The sequence below is a fragment of the Pieris brassicae genome, chromosome 9, assembly GCF_905147105.1.
Source record: "Pieris brassicae chromosome 9, ilPieBrab1.1, whole genome shotgun sequence".
In the NCBI taxonomy this organism is placed as follows: domain Eukaryota; kingdom Metazoa; phylum Arthropoda; class Insecta; order Lepidoptera; family Pieridae; genus Pieris; species Pieris brassicae.
This window is the reverse complement of record NC_059673.1, coordinates 14,821,912-14,846,427: the sequence shown is the minus strand read 5'-3', so window position 1 is coordinate 14,846,427 and position 24,516 is coordinate 14,821,912. Positions and strand designations below refer to the sequence as shown.

The 24,516-nt window shown below is 32.6% G+C and overlaps 1 protein-coding gene across 1 annotated transcript in view; it reads left to right on the top strand.

Annotated features, from left to right (window-relative positions):
• Nucleotides 1-24,516, top strand: part of LOC123714562 (suppressor of lurcher protein 1) — a 217,813-nt gene that overhangs the window by 65,610 nt on the left and 127,687 nt on the right. The gene's annotated exons all lie outside the window — the stretch shown is intronic.

Below are 24,516 nucleotides of genomic sequence, written 5' to 3'. Positions count from 1 at the left end.
AAAAAAAAACTAAAAATTATCAAAACAATCTTAAACTGAATATCTCAATCTCTGAGGTACAAATTTATTTATTTCCGCATCCCTTGTATCCGGGGCATTTATGGCACTCTCTCTAAACTAAACTAACAGTTGGCTAGAAGTTCTTAAATAACATGTATTAATCATACATTGATGGAATCAAACTTTGAAGTGTAATTTATCTTCCGAATTGACGGAAAAAACTAATCACTGGCATGACACGCCGCCGAACTCCGATACCACTGAGATTACGCAAGTTAGCCAATTTGTTACTTATTACTTACGTGACGTTGTTATTAATTAACTAACAATTTTCCTCGGCTTCGTCTTTTTGAAATATTGCATAGTTATTTCTTATTAGGCTGTATCAACAACTGATACTCGATAAAAGTTATGTGTAAAGTGGATATATCAGGACAATTGTTGCTGCATCAAACCAATTAGAATAGGAAATATTTGAAAATTTTACAGCCTCCGTGGATTTTGTTAATTAATGTATAATGGTTTGATTCCCGTCAAAAAAGTAATTGTTTACTGACGGTGATGTCAATCTTGAGAAACCAAATATTTCCATTAATAATGGTAGACGCCGTGTCTTTATAAGTCAAAAAAACAGTATTTTAACTGGATACCAATATTTTCATTTTATATATAATTAACCTATGACAATAATTACTTTTAAAGCTTAGCTAATACATAAAAGCTGGCAGCTTCCGACGAACTACGGTTACATAATGTGAAACAACATTTGAAAAGATTGCGGACAATAATTGAGGTTTCTAAGCTTTCTCATTTCACTAGATTATTCTTAATTATTCTCTAGATTTCTTGGACTTGTAGGTCAACGAGTTTTCTTCCTTCCATTTTCCGGTCATTTGGCAATGAAATTGAGAGAATTCTATAGGATTCTTGTATAATGTTTTGTAACAAAAGAATCGCGTATGAGTAGGTAGCTTCGTCTAGTATGGAATATAGTAGTGCAAAGCGTAAAATATAGAAAGTAAATATTGGTAAAATAATTAAGAACGTTTAATAAAATGTAAACCAAACGACGATAATTTTTTTTATAATTTTCTTCAGGATTCTGTTTCTACTGCACTTGTAATGCGTAGTCGACCAGTTTTCTGCAAACAAGAAGTCGTTCTATTATTTTTTTAAGTGCTGAATGATAGATTGGACTGTAGACCTATAAAGATCTTTAGATATTTGGTAACTTGATTTGTCAGCATAGACCCTACAAACTACACACGGGTTTGCCACAACCGGGTTATTTGAAAACTAATGAAGAAAAGGGAAATTTTCAGAATTTATACTGTCTCACTTGACAAATGACACAGAATTACTTTTACAAATTTAAATTATGCAACATAAATCAACAAAGAATGAATAATTTTATTAAAAACCGATAGACGAACTCTTGCATCGATTAACAATTATACGAACTTGCTTCAAATTTAAAAAGGATATGTATAAATTAAATTGAAAAACTACAATAGTTCATTGGTTCATAATTAAAAAATGGCATAAGTAACGCGGCATGTGATAGTACTACAGCTTAAAATTTTATAGAGATATACAAAAATTTAATTTTTTTTTTCAACAATACAATCTCGCATCCTTACATTCTTCGGACCCGTACCTCGGCGTGGTGTTCAGTCCATAGAACGCCTTGCGTCACCTACGCGTTGGACTGACCAGATCAAGTCTGCCGTAGGAGGTACACTCAATGAGTGTAGTAGGATGACCACTAATAGGCAACGATGGCGAAACGTCGTGAAGCGCATCACATCTGCCCCTTTGATTACCACTACTAAATAGCGATCACGACCGCTCTGTCAAGAGTGTACCGGATAAGAAGAAGAAGAATAAATTGATTATGAAGTTAGAAAAAATCTCACAGAAAATTTCACACTAGACGAACTATTTTGCATCGTGGCTCGTATACCAACTAACTAATATATATTATAACTTTTAATAATAGTTTTCTATTAGTATTTATTATATATAATAAGTATTTTTTTAATATATAAATGAATTCTTTGTATCCCAAGTATACACACATATATATATATATATATATATATATATAATACACTATCATAGAATAAGTGTACGTCATATATATGTATACAAGTTACGATCCTGGTTACTAATATTTATTTATTAACATTTTGTTGCATTACATATATATATATGTAAGTATATGTAAGTGGTGGTGCGCGGAAAAAACTGCCTTTAAAACGACAGATGTCGATGTCTTTTTATTCTGTCATTTATGGTAAATGTGGTAGAAGATGCAGAGTGATCTCTACGCAACGCCAAGAGAAGGGATTAGTCGCCGAGGATTTGAACCTCTGTTTGTTGAATACAGTCAAGTGGAAGAAGCTGGTATGTAGGAGGTTGTGGAGCTGCGTGTCTTCTTGGGGATAAATGGGATTCATTTAGTCTACTTCAGTGCGAGAGTCCACGTAGCAGAGTTTCGACTTCAGACACAAGTTTATTCCGGTACTCATCGACAACTACCTACCCAAGAAATACCTGCCCGGCCAGTGTAAAGAGAATTCCCAGTGCTGCCGCATAGCAAGGAATGTTGCTAAGTTGCAACATATCTTTGATATGCGGAAGAAACAGGGTCGGGGGTAGGACACAATTGCCTCTGTCCATCTATGTTTAAGGTATACAAGAAGGTCACCAGCTGAACGAGCACGACGAAAGCCGTGCTGATAAGCGCTAATCAGCTGTTGGCCCTCCAGATACTTTAGAAACTGGCCATTTATAATGGATGGGCGATAGTTGGACGAAAGAGAGCAATCGCCTTTTTTGGGGATCAGATGTATCGAACCGGACTTCCAGCAGGTCGGGACAGTACCGAAAAAGGCGGTAAAAGGGACCGAAGCCAACTCAGGAGCATAAGTACGTAGCACAGTTGGGGAATACCATCCGGCCCGCTCGTCTTATGGATGTCCAAGGAAAATTTTTTGTAGACAGCACGGTGCCAGAATATAATTTCAGGCATGGAAGAATCACACCCCTACATGATCAGCGGTGATCCCGTTGGTCGTCTAAAGTCAAGTTGTACCCGAAAAGACAGCCCAAAATGTCAGCCTTTTCCTTTGCGGTGTGGGTTATCCTCCCTGTGCAGCGATATCCCGTTTGAAGAGGTTCTTCAGTTCAGCAGGCACAGTTATATGCTTTTCTATGTTCACTGGTATTGGCATCACGAGATATCGCCGCTTCTGCCCATGCCTTAAAGCATCTTGAAAGTGATCGGTGGTTTCAAAGCCATGCCAATCGGCATGGTGGGCGTTAAAATCACCTAGTATCACAATTTCAGAGATTCCCTTCGAGCAAGGAATCTGTTGCCGTGTGGATATGCTCGATTTGCAATTTAGACGCTTTAGGAACTCCTAAAGCGTCTAAATTGCAAATCGATTCTCTCGAATCGAATCTGATTTGCGCTTTAGGAGTATACAGGCACGCGTAGAATCGCGGACGGTTAACGCAACCTACGTGCAGCCAGAGGTCCTTCAAGCGTCCCGAGGTGTCGAGAACAAATATCCTACCTGACGTACACGCAAAGTTCCGCACGCGGCGCAACGTGTGTCTCACCCATCGTACAAAACGCGAGTACAATAAGATGAACCTATTGTACCACTTCACGCCGGTATTCTGTGAGATAGTGGTACTGCCCCGGTCATGCCTGTCTACTTGGATGAAGCCCGAAAGCAATATCATGGCACTCCCACTAGGAAGGGGGTTGTATCACCAATGCAGTCATTGGTGAAATAACCTTTGTCACAAGTTATTTCTCTAGTGGACAATGGCTCGTCTCGACACGTCTATTTCGTCATGTATATTTGGTACACATACATTTAGATAACATAAATTAAGGAGGCAACGGACGGCCTTTTGCAAAATAAAAACGAACTACTAGGGGTAAAGTAAAAAAAGTGTATTAAATTATAAACATAAAAGTACAAATAACAATGTAGAATTAAACAATTTGATTGAAACATTTTAAAACATAAAAAAATTATAAGTAATTTAAATTGGGTCTCATCATGTGTCCTTGTTGATTTTCATGTGTGTAAGTTTATTTCCAAAATTAAATGCTTATGTAATAAAATGCCATCTCTCTGCCATGAGATAATTATGTTAATGATTTCGGAAACATTGACCCCAAAGTGATATATAATTTGACTTTTTACATTATCTGTAACTTTTAAACAAGTTTCTGATATTTAATAAAATACACTTTACCAGACAAAAAGGCGTATATGACAACATTACAATTATGTATTTTGAATTTGGAATTTTAAGTCTGTTTCGACGCGTCAAGCATGGCCATGCATTGATGACTATCTATGGTTAAAAATTTAAAATATTTAATTGAGGCTTAAATCTAATAAAGTGTTCATATTTTAAATATTCTAAAACATATTTCAGTAAATCATTGGAAGCGTGACATTGCATAATATGTGTATAGCCTATTTTAATATGTAAGCCAAAAATATTCCAGAAAGCCGAGTGTTATGGATTAAATTTGTTCCGTCGGGGACGTGCTAATTCTATCATTCGTTTTATCCTTGACTTGTATATATTTAGATTTACACAAAGGGAAGCATGAGAATAATTAAAAATCATTTTTCAATTTGACGACCTTGAGGTCTTATAGCAATTTTTGTAATCAAGCTTATACGCATCTTCTTGGATTTCATCTCAATATCGGCAATTTAAAGTACTCAATAATATTTATTATACCATAATAGTAGTACTTTTATTATACCAAACCTTTATTTGTATCAAATGTAATTAGGTAACTTTATTTTCTTTAAATTTTACAAATATATTTTACTATCTGAACGTATGTGTTGGAATAGTTTAGGACCTATGTTATATTTCCAGATAAATCAAAACAATACAAAAGCATTTCTTGTAGGTGCAGTTTTTATATAATAAATTGAAAATTCTTAGGCTTCTTTATATAAAAAATCGATTTATACCATGGCATGACGTGAGTAATAAAAGTTACTGCTGTATCATGGAGTAATCAACCGACGAACCTATTGCTTTTATTGTATATTTTATAGAATTCCTCACTGCGAAGTGAACAACAAATTATTGTTATTATTATGTAAATCGTTCATACTTTTAAATTTAATTTTTACCGCAGTGAATGATGCTAAATAGTGCAAAGTCCTCCGGGTGAAAATTTTCGCGACCCATCTATACCCTTGAGATTAGTTTTCTCTGATTTTCAACACTCGTTTAAACTTTAAATTGCTTGGGATGTTCCATGACAATTATATTTAACAACTTTAAGTTTAATCAGTTATGAAATTTCGTTATTGATGACGTAATTTATTAAGTTGACGAAACCTTCAACTCTGTATTCGCTTGTCTGAAGGTATTTAACGTGTCGTTTTTTTAATGTAAAGAGTAAGATGCATGATAACGGGATGCAGCTAGCATTAAGGGATTTCAAAGAGGCAATTTTTTTACAAAACCAGTATTTCTTGTAATAGTGCCATCTCCTTGCGAAGGTTGACGGTTCGTCATGGCTAGTTTAATTTTGGTTGCCGCGCTTCTAAACAATGAATTGGTGCTTTGGCAAAACCATTATCTAAGGTTTTGCGACCAAGACATACGTTTGCGGCCACGTCTCCTTCTAGCTGCCACTTTGCCTAGTATGATTAGTTAAGGGAGCTTAGGAAGAGGTATTTTTTGGTGTATCGTAAAACGTGTCTGAAATACTGAAGTTTCCTTTTCTCACCGTCATAAGCACTTCTTTGTTCTGCTGCGAGTTGTTAGAGATATTTTAAGCACAGGTCGATAAACCCAGATCTTCTATGCTGTAAATTTAGGCACTTGTCACAAAGTACTTTTTTCAGTTTTCAAAAGGCCTACGTGGCTATTTAAGAAAATAAACCTATTTCTTTTAATCGGTTGTAGTAAAAAAGCATATATATTACGATTCATTAGCTCGTTCAAAAATAGAACAAATATTTAAGAGTTTTAAAATTTCGTATGATACACAAATTTTCTGAAATGGCTGCTTGACAGACCGTTAAGTATATTTTAACGCTTAAATTGGTACATTTAAAGTAAGTCCGAATGTATTTTTACGATACACTGTAGTATCTTTATGTTTGTAAAAAGTTGTTGATTCACGGTATACAATATTAGTAGGGCATGGGCCAAATTTGTGAGTATTTATCGCTATTGATTAATTTTATTTATAGACAACAATGAATGACAAAAAATCAGACAAAAGGTATTTTTATATATGCAATACTATATCTTTTTCTACTTTTAGTGAAAATGAATATGATTTTTATGTATTTTATTAATCTGAAACCTGTGAGAAAAACTATCAACGTTTTGCTAATCTTTTTATTTAAAGAATAAATGGGAAGTAGGCACATCTGATGTTCAGTAATAGTATCCACCACCCATGGGCACATGAACACTGCCATCGCTAGAAGGCTCGCAACACCCGCAGTCTTTTAAAAATTGCTATGCTATTTTCTTTAAACACCCTAAGTCAAATTGTTTCAGTGTATCATTGCTTTAAAAACTAAGCGTACTTGTGTGTAATCTATTGGGGTACACTTTTTCATTTACAATATTAAAAAATAGAGGCACAAACCATTGAGATCGTTTTGCCATTATCTACCAGAATCATTTAATATTAGAAAAGCCAGCTTACCCTCGTTCCTATTGAAAAAACTCTAACTGAGACATAAAGAATGCCACAGGATCGATTAGCGATACAGACCAACTATCCTCTTAAATCATAAGTCTAATAAAATTCCGTGCAGCTGACGCGGGCCCAATCGCTCTAATAAAAACAATGCACGATATATGAGTGAAGTAATATTGCTTCCAAATTCTGGATAGAAGAGAAAATGCAAAACGGATTGCTAAAAGATTGCATCTTGTTTTAAATTTGTTGGTGTTTTAAAATGATAAGTGATTGACGTATTGTATATGATAACGTTTAAAAGAAAGTTTGGTTGGTTAGGTTTGTGGGTTGATTACATGATACAGCAGTAATGTTATCAGAGAATATCCAAAATAGAAAAACAGCACTTTAAATCAATACATTTCAATACAGTCGTGTTTAAATCGTTTTGGTGGGACACAACAAAAAATAAAAGTATAAAACAGTTTTTATTTTTACAATTTATGTCCATGCATAAAAAACAAAACATATCAACATTATTCCGAGTTTTCAGCTTTCTCGAAACACATTGTTCCCATTTCAAAGTTCACTAAAAGTAATGGATACACATAATGATACTGGTAGAGGGAGAAATAATACTCATTATTTCCTGATGTACGAGCGCGTGGGAAAAATAAATAACTTTGTTAAACAAAAGTAACATTGGGTTTGAAAGCTTCAAGGAACACTGACGGATCGACCTTTGGAATAAATTGCGCAGGATATTGAATTATGGAGCAGCATTCGATTTTGTACCAACGTTACTCGTGTGAGACATTTCGTTTGTAAACATTTAGGTTTGCAAACGTCCAATCGTGATGAAGCGGTTTCATACGCTAATGAATGACGGCACAAAAACGCGTGAAAAACGTTACCGATCAATGATGAATTAACATTACATTCATCGTAATAACTATGGATCTTAGATTTCTATATTTTCTCCATGGATTTCGTCATCGATTTTTGGGTCATACGAGTTTTATCAAAGAACATTAAAATATGTTAAACTTAGTTCAAAGGCTGAATACATGTGACTACTTTGTTCAATTTTTAAACTTTTTAGGATTCATGTTTGATATAGAAATATGTTTTATTATAACTTAAACACCTACACGTATATAAACTATAAACACAAAATTGTCAATATGACTGGATAACTGAGAAAATATATTTGAATTCAGTCGAACAACTGGACATAGAACTTATTATCACAATCAACCACTTTGACCAAAACCATTTTTACGGGTCGTTTTTCAGAAAGGAAACCCTTCTCGATTGAGTAGCCTCTCAATAAAGCCACCATTGATTTCAATAACGGTAACCATCCATAATATATTGAGTTTATCTTCGAACTTCCCACAATTTATAGAGGTATGTGATTTGCGGTTCAATTTCATTGTACCTATTATTATAGCGTACTTTCATTTGGGACTTTTAACATTAAAATCACGACTTATGGATGTATTATATTTAATGAAAATGCACAGCACTATTCTGCTAGTGTAAATATATTATGTGGACTAAATTGTAATTATATTAATTGATATTATTATTATATCTATTTGCCGATAAATATAGACTAAACTATGAATCTTTTGTATAAATGACCTACATATAATGACAAATGTGGCCGTAACATTAATATAAATGTCAAAAATTCGGCAGTTCCGCCTTATTTGTAAACATGCTATAGAAATCAATCAGTAAAGGAATGTATTGAAGTTCATTTATTAGCAAAGGGACACAAAATGATATGGACAAAGCCCTAATTGTTGATGACAATGAGTTTGTTAGTAAAGCGGGTTATCTATTTTTGATTAATAGAGAAAATAAAATACTAAAAGCCTTAATCATAAATAATCTGAGGTACAAAGGAAATTAATAAAAATAAAGGAAATGTTTAAAATTTTAACGTATTTAGATCTATAAAATGATTCCTTTTAAATCTCAATTGAGGTTTACTATCAAAGCCCTGCCTTCAAAGGTGAATCCTTAGATAAGAAACAATTGCCTGATCAATTGGACCCTAAGTCGTATTCTACAAGGCACAAAGGAGGGAACTTATTAAGGTCTTTGTGGTTCAAGTAAAGGAGTAATTATTTCAGTGCAAAGTTAGCTTTTAAGAGCGCAGAGTATTACATGAACCTCTTATATGGAGTTAAATATTTAGCCTTATATATAATATTAAATTACCAGCCCGTCACTGCTTCGCACGGCTAGATATTTAATTTTAAAAATATTTTGGTAATACGTGATGGGTGTACATATTGGAAAAATAAATTCATTTGGTTTTTATCGGTTCTGTTATTGAATTTTGTTTACCGGGTTCACATATGGAATGGAATGAGGTTCGTAGTTGCATTTAAGCAACATTATATAACGTTGAATATATAAACTTACCTTAGCAGACAAATGTATGATGGGATACCTAACCAGTACGATGTTCAGTTTTGGAGGCGGTGATAAAACGCCGTTTAACAAATCGAAAAAAAAAGTATTTTATACTACTATTGAACAAATATTACCTATCTGTAATGTAGTATTTTAGTAATTCTAATAAGGCATATTAATTCTACATACGTACATGTTTTATTTTAAAACTATCCACTTTTAGTTCAAATCATTGTAGTCGTCAAAATATTGGTATAAATATACGTACAATACTGAGATGTTTAAGACATAATAATCCGAATTCACAAGTATTATTCTTACTTCGTTCATATATAAAATTTCATTTGGAAATTATATTTATTTTATTAATAAAAAACACATTTATAAAGTGTTATCACAAACAACATAACATTTAGATTTTGAAAATAGAACACCGAATACACAGGGTTTGTTTACTAGTTCGTCAATTTAACAATTACATTATTTTAACATACATGTATGTTGTAACACTATCAAAACAGTTTTCAATTAGAAGAAAGTCTAGGTAAATGTGTAGTCTATTCATCCAATTCAAATGTGTTACAGAACATCTGATTGTAGCGTTGAAGGACCCTCAAACCCCCTCGGGATACATTGCACGATCGGAATGTTTGTAATTGAAATCTGCAGTATACTCCTTATCTGCTACATGCTAGAAGCCTTCCATAGATATTGAATGTTTTGTTAATATTACTCGCCGTCGCTGTATCAATTGATACAATATATACTTCGTATTCATAACGCCTACCTTATTAAAGAAAAGGTTGATAACACAAAGTGCTTTAACATCTAATATTAACAAATGATAAATATTTAAAACTTATGATGTTTAATCCTACTAGGGATGTAGGTATTTCGCACCACCTTACGCACGCATTGCCTATATTACAAATATTTATGGATCTTTATAAATGTCGTGAGAAATAGTTATTATCGAAGTTGCTTATTTAAGGCACGTATTAAGTATTATCAGTCAAAATTATATTGCCGCCAATTTCATAATGTCTATGGTCCATCGGTGTAAATGACAATTATTATCTGACAAGAGCGATATTGCCTCTGGAGAACCACAGACTATCAATTCTATCTAAATACCACACGTTATCTATTCCATGGTAGATAACAATGAGTTTACTTAGGTTTGTGCTATCATCAAAACATTGGAACTTGAGGTTGAGGGCGTTTATTATTCATCATTCTATAAATAGGTTGGGGCTGTATATAAAATCTATTTATTGTATTGATCTTTCATTAGACTAGTGTTGTCTACGAGCTTGCAATACTGATCTCTGAGTTTTACGTTTAAATCTCGGATGTCAATGGAGTTTTCTTCCTATGTGCGGCATTAACACAAAAATTGACGACATGCATCCGATCTGTTAATAATAATAAACTATCAAAAAACGGATTTAATCTAAGATCACACAATGGGTTGTAGCTCTGTAATATTCTGTAATTCTTACTTAATACAGATTTTATTGAAAAGTTCAACATGGCCACATACAGTGAGAATTAGCTTGATTGTTCTTTAGTTTCACTCCATAATATAATGAGAAATCCTATAAGCAGTTCAGAATAGAATGCCCTCGTGAATATCAATTTGTACTCGGAAATCCAACTGCATATCTTTGCATTCCGTAGACTAGTGCAACTTATCCATTCATCATGTCTGACGCAATCGTACAACACGTATTGTTTAAATGAAAAAGCAAATTTAATTGCGGGTCCTAGAGCTGAGATTCATTTGTGTTTTCAGAGTGCGTTCTGAAATTATGTAATAGTTATTTTTTTAATATGGAAAGTTAACAAGCCTTAAAGATGTATTAATACTATTAGAGATAATGAAAATAAAGTGTTTTTCATAATCTTCAGTAGTTATAGGTAAAGTAGGTATCTTAGCTTCTACATCTAGCTTTTTCATTTTGTATTGCTTATAGGCGTTTAGATGATTAGTTCTGTGACCAACACTCACTGATTTTAAGACCTGTCGGTTTCCTAAAGTTTCCTTCACAACGGACCCTAGCAAAACTCCATTGGTGCACGGGTGTTATTTTAATGAATACTTAAGGTTGAGAGGACATAGTAAGCTATGTGACTGCTGCCTTGTATCTGTACATAAAATGGTACAACACAAACGTAAAAAGAATCGAAGAATGAAATGACCTGCTAGGCTATGATTTTTAACTCAATTCTATGTATAAGATCCAAACCAAAAGATTTGTATCTTAAGTATTGAAACAGGATCGGAATTAAGCTGAAATATCCTTCATAATTTTTTGGTGTAGGTAAAAAATCATGAAAATATTTTTCACATCTTCCAATGTAAATTATGGCTGATTTCAGAATCTGCGGTTTCCAAGTTTTTATATTAGAATATCAAAGTGTTTGAATCGGATATTAAATCGAACGAGGCCCTAAATTACTGGTTTCCGAAATTCCTTACGGATTTCTTTCAAACAAAAAGCTTTTGTTCTTTGATTAAATTATAAGAACGTCTATGGGGTTTGATATTTCATTAAAATATTTTTTATAGTAATGCGCTTAAGCGTACCGCAGTTCAATATATAATTTCATTAAAATTGAGAGATAAAATTTATATTAACTGATACTTTTCTATAACCTTTGTACTATCTTTGTAATATAGTTAAGGTTAGGGTATCAAACTATATTGATTGAAATTCCATCTCATAACTCCTCCTTTCTTGGCGATTCCTTTAAGGTCTACGCAGTTAGGCTATGGAATTCACTTCCCGTCCCTATTAGCTTAGCTTCTTCTCTATCTTCTTTTAAATTTCTTCTGTACAAACATTACCTGTCCACATCGTATCCCTAACTTTCTTACTAACTACTAACTGAAGTGAGACTTATCTTAAATTATCGTGATTTATGTGTCTTTTTACTTTTTATTTTTATTGTATCATCTTTTTAGTTTAGTTTGTTTTTTTTTTGTTTTCTGTTTAGTTTTGTCTTAATAACTGTGTATAACATGTATTTTTGCACTACTTGCCTATCTTATGTAATTTAATACTTTTTTTTCTTCTTTACTCACAGTGGTTGCCTGGAAGAAATTGCTCGAAAGTTGCCCTTCTTTTGATTCAATTATGTTCAATTTTTTTATATTGTAATGTAACGAAGTGTTAATAAATAAATAAATATAAATATATTGCTTAGCCATTTTTAAGTTTTTGAAAATATGCTGCTAAGCGGAAAACTCGAAGACGCCTGGACCATTTCTAGTATTATTTTAATGTATTCCTTGAAATCTGAGAAAGGTTTTTATGGAAAGAAAAATTTTAACAATATTAAAAAAAAAATTTTTTATTTATTACTTAGGTTTTTATTACGAGAAAGTAAACAATCTCTATGGGGTGGCATAGCAAAATGTTCCATATATTGGTCTGTATGCTTCTAAAAAGGTAGTCAAAGTAAAAAAAAACATATAAGGGCGAAACAAAGGTAGCGGGCGCAGCTAGTAAGTAATAGAGTCTAATCTAATTTAACACTAAATATTTAACATTAGAAAGAGTCTAGTAATATTATTAAAAGTCTAGTAATATAATTATATAAAGGGATAGACACTATTCTTATAATCTATTTGATTTATTTACCACGTTTAGAACTTAACAATAACGCGCACTAAGACTTTTAAGTAAGTGAAAAATTTAGTTATTTTACTTCTAGAGTTCGATTCGGAGAAACCAATCGAACAATTCGGACATGCCAATACAAGCTTAGCTTGTTCATGAAAATAATAAATCGAATACATTAATAAATTATCTTATCATATTATAGTACAGTGTTAAATAAAAAAAAATGTGGGTAATAAAGCTTACGGGTCAGTCATAAAAAGCTTTGTAAAAGTAACTTTTCGGACATGCTACGCTCGCTAAAACACCCTGAGCTAAGCTGTCTAGACCCTTCAAGCCAACAGCGAGATTTCATTTAAAAACATGTTTACTTTTGTTAGACCAGCCTTAGAGACTGAGTCATCAAGAAAAGAAATAGAGTATACATTAAAGTAACACGCCAATTAAGTTAATGTTACTTTTTTGACTACTCATGCCGCTAAAACTCCATTAGCAACTACTAAAGATATTCCGAAGTTATAAATAGCAAAGTTAACACTTAACAACCCCATTTTATTTAACACCTAATTATTGCGAACATTATAACTACAATCGTTAGTGTTAATGCGCGTTCCAGCTAGTATTTACGCAGGGAAAAGTTTGATTGAAATAGTATTAAGATATAGTGGTAACTACTTGTGATACCTATAGAAATAATACACACTACTTGTTATTCGATAGAAATCGAACCAAGGAAGTGTCTTACATGTGTTTTGGAAAGTACGAAGGTTTTGTTTAATTTTTGTTTTTACTTAAACTACGACGCGAATGATACAGGGATGTCGTTGTTTTACGACCAACACCAACACGCTGTTGGTCAAAGCAACGAAATCGTTATTCTGATAGGAGACTTCAACGCTTGTATCTTATAACGTATCTTGTATCACAAAAAAGAAGAACGCATTATAGGTAGATATTGGTATCTCAAAACAGAGAGAGATGGAGCAATTGGAGGTCCTTGAAAAAATATTTATGTATATATATTTTATGTGTGTGTATATTTTGTAAACTTTTCAAGGAGGCTTAATTATTATTATTACTTATAGTAGAGTCAAAAATAAAATGTATCTTAATAGTCAATTCCAGTCATTAAATTCTTAGCGGATTTTCATAATCTTCTTCAATCTTAAAAAAATATTCCATTTCAACAATTTTATGAAAAGTAAAATTCAAATATAATCCTCGAAATATATTAAAATATAACTTCACTTACAAAATGTTTTTTTTACAAATTTTATTTCAAAGTAAGATTTTCAATTATTTCAAAGATTAATTTTTCAATTTCTAACTCCTAGCAAAACAATAAAATAGGAAATCAGAAACGCGTTAAAGATACGTGACTCGAAAAACAAAGCTAAATAAATACTGGATGAAAACTAAAACTCACGCTCTACTGGGCTGTAAAGGAATGGAAAGCAAAGATATGTCTAGAATGGAATAATCAACAACATACCTTACATTCTCCAACGAAGCTCTATTTAGCGTAAAATTTGGATACGAACACACATCTAGGATGTTCAGCTTTGTACACATAAACTATGTGTAGTACTAAAGAATTTCTGTATAAACCTTCATTGGGAATCTTATGTAAGGACTATCTATAAAATATACATAATCGAAATGTGCATGATGATGAGCTTAAAAAACAACGGTTCTCTCAAAACTTGTGCAAGAGTGAACTAGCATTCAGGAGGGATAGTCAGAATTTATAAATAACTCCAGGTACAATATGGTGTTATGACATCGTTTTTTTCATTATCATTAAATATCTACAAACAAAAGCTAGTTTGTATACAATAAAAAACATTGGAGCGATACCCAGATATAAAGATCCGTACCACAGATTAGAGTAAAATTTCATTTTTCCGTAGACTATACGCATGACACATAATTACAATAAAATACGTTTGTTGATTTATGATATTGATGATCATTATATACCTTTAAATAATATATCTTTGACATTTACCGAACTAAATACTATAATGCTCTAACAACGATGTCATGTCATTAATACAGGCTGTCAAGTGTATCTCGGCGTTCTAGTGGCGTCGCCTCTTACACTCTGTGTTACTAAATCTTATAATTTGCAAAAGATCCCTTGATAATATCGAGAGTTTGAAATAGGTTATGTTTGAACTGAACGCTGAACGACGCTTCAAAGACCATGAAAGTTTGAAAATTTACATCTGGCAAATTAGTTGCATTTTATGACATGACAGTTTGTAAATAGTTCTTGATATTTGACGTAAAGACAACACAATCGCGTCTTGAGTGCAGCCAAATAAGGCAAACTTCATGCAGAAAAATAGTTTGACAGGTCATTGAACTTTGACGGATTGACGCTCTAGAAAACGGGCCTAACTTATTATGATGTCTAGTTCCCTTCTGGTGTTAATAAATACGTGTTATTAGACTTGAATGAGAGTTTCATGTCAATAATTTTGTTTAAATTTTAAGCCCAAATATTAGAAGCGGCAGCTGCCAGCATATTAAATGCATGTATTTGCATGTTATTGAATGTATTCAGAAACATAACCATTACAATAATTTATACAGTCCAGTAAAGTTCTCTGCGTTTATTGCATTTTCATAATATTTTTAGTACCTATTTACTGGAAAACATTGGGAAATGAGATATGTATGGGAAAGTATAAAGTGTAAATTTTCTTGTTTCTTTTTTGTATATGTTTTAGAAAATATTTTCTACTACATCAATTTAAAACTTATAATGTGTATTACTTTTGACAAATCTTACTTTTCTATAACATTATTTTTAATTACGTAAGAAGAGAGAGAACTAAACAGCATAGTAATTTGTAAATTTTGATATCCATATTACGTAAGGGCGTAATGTTCTAAATTATTTTTTTGCTGGCTATACATAACGTATTTTTGGAGTTCCATTTAATTAACTTTAAAGGTAATTAAATGTTAACAGTAATATTATGTAATTGTATTTAATTTGGAATGTAGATAAATATTTTTAGCAAGATTATTGTTACGTCGTTTCACAACTGAGCGTTTTTTAAAGAAGCATTTCTGAAACAATTCGTTTAACCGTACCAATTCTCAAGGTAAATATAAATGTAGCGAAAATTTACAAATCCCTTTACAGCTATTTTCTTTATGTAATTCTTAATTTATTTCTCCTATATATGCTATGTTACTACTGAAATCCATACCATGGTATATCACTCATTCTAAACCGTATTTAACTGTGCTTATTTGTTAGGGAATCCTTCCAATACGAGATTAATAGTTTCGCATACGGACAAGTTTTGAAATCTCCCGAACGGTTTAGCTTCAGCGGAAATTTCAAGTTGAAATCCGTCGCTTTGTACACGACTCCGGAAGTATTGCAGCTCTGATATTTATGTCAATTAATATTCGCGTAATCTGGGTGGTAATAATACTTTTTCATATACTAGCGACCCGTGGTGACAAGCAGGAGGTATAGAGATTGTCTTCGTATTATAATTATAAATACGATTAGATTATGTTAAGATTACTTTACTTAACAGATATATGAAGCGAGAATTTAATAGTTTATACTCATTTAAAAATAATCGGGAATTTAAATAAACCTGATTGATTGTTTAAAAATCAATTTGTGACTGCGATACGACGCGATATGACTTATTTTCCGCTTGGTTATGAACATCTGGATTATACAACATATACGAGCCCCGATGCAAAATAGTAATAAACATTAAAATGTTCCTCAAATTGTGTTTTGACTTTTTAATAAACGTTTTTAATTATTTTACCAAAATTTACTTTCTATATTTTACGCTTTGCTCTACTTTCCATACCAGGCGAACTATTTTGCATCGGGGCTCGTAGTAGAGAGTAGGACTACTTATTTCTTCCAACCTTCCTAACATTAGTTTTTATGAAAAAAATTAATTTAAATTAGGCTAAAAAACGTGCGTGTAAGTTGCGATTTCCAGTTAGTAAGTAGTTTATTATATGGCCCTGATGCGTAACTGAACCGAATGAAACAATAAATTTCTTAAGCTTTTTTTTTCACATGATTTCTTTAATTACTAGCCCAAACAAAAGCTAGTCATTGGTAGCTGTGAAAATGAAGTTTCCGATGATTGAATGCACTCAAGCTGAAAATCAACTTCACAAACGTGTCATGGTCATTAGTACTTCAAGTCCGATGATTTTAGAGGGTTAAAATGCCCTAACGCCTTATTCAGAGCTCGTTTGAATTTTATATTAAGTACAGATTTTTCCTACGATAATAGGACACCAACAAAATACTTTTACTTAATTAAACGACAATTGAGGTTATTAGTGCCAAAAGTTCTGAGAAAGGACAGAACTTCGCGGTGGTAATTAAAGAGATAAAAAAACAAATAAGTTTTACAATCATTTTTTTCTTAAATACTTGTAAATTTGCGTCTTTGCGTTGCAAATTTTCAACAACCAGCTCAACCCTTACTTTACTCAAAACTGAACTCAACATGACAATTTGATTATAATATACATAACATGGCTTTTATAATAATAAGCAGTAACATCACTGTATGATTGAAACTTACTGGAAACCTACTTGAACATTTTCTGAAATTTTAACCTTAATCGAAAGGAATTGTACAAACCAAAATACGGACTCAATACGAGCTCATTATTCAGATGCACTGCTTTTTTGCAAGCACTAATTGAAATCGATACATCCTTTGTCTTGACGTATTGTATTTAATCGTGTGTAACCTCATTTATATTCTGGCTGCATTCCGTAGTGCGCTAACAGACTAGTCAAATATTTGCCGCCACTCTATATACGATATTATGCGGTGACAGGAAATATCAATGTAATTACCATATAATAATTGTTCAATGATTTGGAACGATTATATCATACAAATTCGTGAAATTGATTATTTTATTGGGTATGTGTAATTTCATTTTTAGTAACATTTTTACTTACACTTATAACTCTCATTTAAATGAGTCAAATTATTTATTATGAATAATAAACACCTTTACAATTTACCTATAAAAACTATTAATATAAAAACGTAAAACTGAAATGCCTTAGGTATTAACGTCTCATAATATAACGGTAAAAAACTTTGGATTTTCTTCTTTGGGATATAAATTTGTAAAAAAAAATAAGACTCCTATAGCTTATTTAATAACGATAAGCTTCAGAGTCGAAGCTAGCAATTAATGAGCTACCTGTCTTTTACGATGTCCTCCTGTTCCAGCTCAAATTTTGATAGAGTAAACTTTCTTCAATACTCCTTCGACTCTTTTACCAACATGACTGTCTCATAAAACAAAGGTACAGACAAAAATGTACTGATAGAAGGAAGGTTCGTCGTCGAAAAACGTATTGAATTATATTTTAGTTTACTCTAAATGAAGGCCTTGACTTATGGAACGGAAGCTGATAAGCCTAAAAAAATGTGTGCGTGTACTAGTATACATACGTAAGAATTGAAACTTCTTTATGAGCTTATTTTTCGAAACTTATGCAACTTTACAGAAATTGGTTACATAAGATAAAGTTTAACAAAAGGCTTTTATTATCCTAGACATGAAAAAAAAAACCATACTCACACCCAGGTGTTGGTGTATTGAAAAATTCAATGATAAACTGAGGTTAACTTTAAATAACTTAAAAAAATAAATACCACAATTACACCGAAGTATTAGAAAAAGGGGAAAAAATTCCAACGCCGATAAATAAGTTTCACTTCAATAATTAGAGAAACATTAAATGGGACCATCTTTGCCCAATTTTCGAGACAGAGGTTGGTTGGTTAATTTAAAAAAAGTTAATATTTGCAAACCTAAATCCAATTAGAATAACACCTTTATACATTGTTTTTTTTTAATAGAACAGATGTAAAAGGCTCGCCGCTCATGGACACTCTCAATACCAAAGGGCTCACTCGGCCTTTTAATAATTTGTACACTCCTCTCTTGAAGAACCTGGACTTCGAGGCAGAATACGAAATTCCACCCGTATCAGTTTCGCCGACGTCCGTACGTAGATAGTTTTTGCCGCGCACTACCGCCTACTGATGTTTTTTCGAACCAATGCTACTAAGGGTCGGAATAGCACTCGCAAGCCCTCTGACATTGATAGTGTCCATCGTTGGCGGTGTTAAAAACAACAAAAACATTACTTTTTTTAAGTAGATTACGGTAAGCCCATAAAGACTTGTCTTATTTGATATAGGCGTAACGTATAAATGTAGACATTCTTTGAAATTTTAGCTAATAAACATATCTAGTATGTGGTTGTCTTGTTCATAGTATTTGAATACGCACAGCACAATTTTACATACATGATTTCAAAATTAAGACAGTATCTTGAAATTTGCAAACATTTCAAAATTAGTTGTTAGCGGAATATTCTTTACAAAGTTGCTCATATTTCATGTATAACGTTTCCTGTTAGAAATCTAATACAGTGTGGGTATTGGTGTAGTGTTTGCAATCCACGCGACGATAGCTTGCATTCGATGCATATTAATGTGTTCGCGCCAAAATTGCCCCAATTTGCACACTACACTCGCAAATGAAAAATTGTAACGTATTCGAACTCAATACAAAGTATTGACTTTCATTTTTTTTTCGGGAATAACATTTCCGTAGATTTTCATTTTGTGTTTACTGAATGCATGTACGCCTTCACAACTTAGTCCTTCAGGCACATGGGTTACCTTATACTTCTTTGTATTCTTTGCCGATGAGCAGCAATCGCGGCTTTACACTAATAAATTTATTTTTCTATATGCGCATTTACGCTCGCTCTAATGGTGAAGGAAAACATCGTGAGAAAACCGGCATGCCTTAAATCGACGGTGTGTATCAGGTATGGTAGGCTGACCGGAAAGTGGCTCACTTACTTGACTATTAAGAAAAAAACTATAACGAAATATTAATTTGACGCCAAGATTTATGGGTTGGAGAGGCATACTAATAGTAAAATTCTTTGGAAATAACATCTGTTATTTTTTGAGTAAATTCATAACAAACTGGCACATCTTTCCTTTTTATACACTTCGAAAAGTTATAGGTTTGGCGCAGAAGTTTATAACTTTAGAACATCGTAATTTCAGTAAGATTGTAATAAGTGGCACTCAAAACGAAATATGACAGGACGCTAAGATATCCTTGACCCGACTCAACTCGTCAAACTAACAAATCTTCTTTCTCGCTTGTTCAAAATTTCAATGAAGATTATTTAAAGTAAGTTGTCTATTAGTATCCATATTTTTACGAATAACTTGAACATTGTAAAACAATTATTATACTTTGTTTATAACCTTTTCTTTATTTTTGATTTATAAGTAGTAATGAATGTCGACGCACCGGAAATACCTAAAACAAAATCGCATTAGTTCAAACACGTAATCGTGGACGACTGTACCAATTTTCATATTTTTTCTTGTTGTATTTATCTTCGTCCCGAAAAGAACAACTATTCTAAATTTTACGATTAAAAAGAAAAAAAAATCCAAATAATAAATACAAGGATTTCATAATTGTCAAACATCCCGTCGATACGGTAAACTCTTCCCTCAAATTAGATTTTAAAATGTACAATAATGTAGAAGTAATGGAAAACGATTGACATAAATATTGGTTATCAAATATGAATATTAATATTAAATTAACTTTAGCTAGCCTCAAACAAGACATTAATTGGGTGTTAAGAGGTACAAAATTCTTCTACAGAAATAACAATGGGCATGAAAGCAGATAAAAAGTAAGTCTTAGTCAAACATAACTTTAAAAAAATAGAATGTAATGTAAACCTGTAATGCCTCGACCAGGTCAAGGTTTAACTGATGGTGATGCAGTCTCTTCAACTGAACTTAATATATAATGAAATACCAATCTATCGAATAAATAATCTTAAATGGTATTGAGTTAAATGAAAGTTAAAGAAGCGAGAACGCCGGCGAGGCGTTCTATTTACATACTTGAGAGTAATTGAATTTTGAGATATCTTTAGAATTTCTATTTAGAAACGCAATCAAATAGAATATAATTTATTCTTTTCCATTAATAGAAACATAAAACTAGGGTAAGAACTAGTGTTTGCTTAGTGGCTTCGGCGTGCGACTATCATCACTGAGGTCGTAGTATCGCTATGCACCATTAACCTTTCTCTCTATGTTCGCTCATACGGTGAAGGAAAATACTAACGAAACCAGCATGCCGTCAAGACGAAGTGTGCCAGGCACAAGTTTATCACCTACTTGTCTATTAGAAAAAGCAAACGATCACAAAACTGGTACAGAAATCTGAGGTAAACATAAAAGGTTGTAGGAGCTACACTATTGTTTTCTTTATTAAAGAGCTGGTGTGCATAGTTGTGCATTCGTATATTATTGTTTTTGCCATATGGGAACACGATATGTACGACAGTTATAAATTTGATTACTATTTGCTAAAATTATATATTTTAAAATTGAAAGAAAACAATTTTTAACCGGATTAAAGCTATTTGTATTAATATAAACTTATAATTATTTTACATAATTTTAAATTTAAAATTTTCCGACGTTTCGCGTGCTTTACAGCGTGCGTGGTCACGGTGACACGGTGAATTTAATTTTAAAATAATGTAAAATAATTATAAGTTTATACTAATACAAATAGCTTTAATCCGGTTACAAAATTGTTTTCTTTCAATGTGTAAAAGCTATGTTAACCAAAGACAATTTTAAAATTGTTAAATTCATTATTATTATTTTACTTATTATAAGTTTGTAGTTTTAAAGTTGAGAATGCTGGTCTAGTCAAAAGACAGAACAAGAATAATTTAGAAAACATTTACGGTCTTGAACTGTACGGTATGATACCGATATTCATAGATCCCAAAAACAATTTTCATAGTTAGATTCTAATCCTAAGCCGTAATAAAATATGTGAACTGTTAAAAGTATTCAGAAATTATTACACACATTTTAACCGTTGAAGCATCATTCAAAAACATTCTTTCAATAAACCATCGTAAGATGACGCTAATGCTTGTTCCTTTAAAATATAGAGCCTTTTAGATTTAAGTTTAAAATTTCGCTTAAGCTTCTTTAACGTAAAAAGGTCCTGTCGTCTTTTTACGCTATCGACAATTCTATTTAAAATACATTTATCCTTAAAGGTGCGCAGCACGAACATTTTTATATATTATGCATGTAACAATAAAAATAACAATTTTGATATTCATATTTTGCCTTTTAGCGATGATGCTCGTCGATGATTACCGATTTAAATGGACAACACAATAGCAAAATAATTAACAAAATGTATTCGCGTAGTCTTAAATTTTAACTTCGTATTGTATAACGGATATAATTTGTTCACAGCAAATATTTCCACAAGATCGGTTAACATTAAATACCGGATATTGCGAGAGAATTTAAAATAACAGTTTTAATTACATTAAAATAACTACGCATAAGCTCTCTCGGTTCAGTAATTCCTAGTTTAAGAGATGCTTACTAAATTTATAGCATTATTTTGTCAATAACTTGGTAGTAAAAGCGCTATCATTGTTTTTCTTCAACATTTAATAGTGTCCTTTAAACCTTTTGGGTAGACAAAGTATTATACACATAAATAATATTGTATTATTTTTATCGCTTCGTTGTAATAATTTTGTATCCACGTATTGATTTAATAATTGTTAAACCTAAAAACTAGGTAAAAAAATACGTAATCGGAAATGTAGCTATTACGCGACCTTCGTTAACAATACGTTTAAATATCGTCCTCTCGTCATCTCTCACTAATATTCGTCTCCCGCTGACGATTGTAGTAACCATTAGATCCGTCGAGTAAAGAAAATGAATCATGGTCGCGTTTAAATCCCAAAAAAAAATTGTATCTAATTAAATATAGCGTCATGATGTTTTCAGCATCTCTTTGACTAAATGCATTTCGCTTCCGTATATCTCCGCATACCATCTTAATACGCTTAATGAGCGTTTATTGCGCCAAATTATGCAGATGAATTATTAAAATACCTTCTATATTTCTCCTTTTAGAGCTGCATTTCTAATTGCTTTCGCTCTAGCCTGGTTATTGTTTAAAAAAGCTAAAAAGGAAATTCATTTTTAAATATTTACTTTACTAATTGTTTTAAACACCTCTAAACAAAAGTGAAGTCAAATTATGTTATAATTTTGATAAATCAGTTTTTACTGATTCCTCGGTGCTTTCTTTGTATATTTTTAAATCTCAAAATACGTTGAGTAGCATAATTCCAGTTAAGAAGACACTTTTTAAACATATTGAAGCTATGTATTATTAATATAAACTTATAATTATTTACATAATTTTAAATTTTCGCGTGCTTTACAGCGTGTGTGGTCACGGTGACTGAAGACAAAAGGTGTTGAATGTCAAACGTATCACAGCTGTTGAGAAAGTTGTGTTATCTGTATTTATTTCCCCGGAGTTGATATCGACTAAAATATGACGGGTTTTTGCAGAAATTACTCACTCAATGAGGTGTCGTCTATTTTCGCGGATTGTTTGTCTTGGGGTTTTAATTTGGATATTATTGGATTCCAGGTGTTGGATAATTTTAGGCCGTCTTCTCTATTGAAATTGGGGTGTTTTATTATTTCAATGGCTTCGCGTACCAATCTTGGGAAGAATCTTTTTTCTTTCGCAAGTACTTTCGGTTGGTCAAAGCGTATGTAGTGTGTGTATGTTCACGGACTGCTGATTTTGTGTGTCGTCTATGTCTTTTGTCCGCAATGTGTTCTCTGAGTCTGCTGGACATATTGCCTTTAGTTTGCCCTATGTAAAACATGCCACAGTCACAATCTAGTTTGTATATACCTGCATCTGGATGCAACGGGATGTTACTTTTGACTGGTCTTAGGTATTGCTGAATCTTCTTGTGCATATACATACATATAGCAGGTAGGCTGGCTGGCGGAGAACTGTCTGAGTCTTGTTTTTGTTTCTGTGATGCAGCCGGGGGCAGCTTGTTTCGGTGTAGCACCTGCTATACATGCTGTAGTTCCTCTTCGAGGTGGGCAGAATCACTAAGACGCTGGGCTCTCTGGAACAAACATTTACCGACAGAAAGCAGTTGTGAAGGGTGGTGGGATTCACCATTGAGGTACCTATCTGTATGGGTTGCCTTTCTGTGTATTATGTGACCTGGTGTGCCATCTGCTTTGCGTATAATTAAAATATTCAAAAAGGGCAGACAGTTGTTGTTCTCTTGTTCAACAGTAAATTTAATGTTGTTGTGTAAAGAATTTAAATGTGCTAGAAATGCACATTTTGTCATTGGGGACTACAAATGTTTCATCGACATATCTCTTGTACAGTCGAGGTTTAACCGGGGCATTGGCTTGAGCTCTCTCCTCAAAGTCCTCCATGAAGATGTCAGCGACTATAGGTGACACCGGAGAACCCATGGCTACTCCATCAACCTAAACATAGAACTCATCTTTCCACATTAAATATCCTGATGTGAGACAGTGTTTAACAATATCTACATAATCTGGTGACATGTTCTGTTCACTAAGTCTTTTTGCAATTATATCTAGGCAGTCATTTAGTGGTAACTTTGTAAATAGTGACTCAATGTCAAAACTCACCATGGTTTCATTGTGGAGTAATTTGAGATCTCTCAATGTTTCCACAAAGTGGTAAGAGTCCTTAACATAAGCACTAGTGTGCCCCCTGAGAGGGGATGATATTGATACAAGTGTTTGG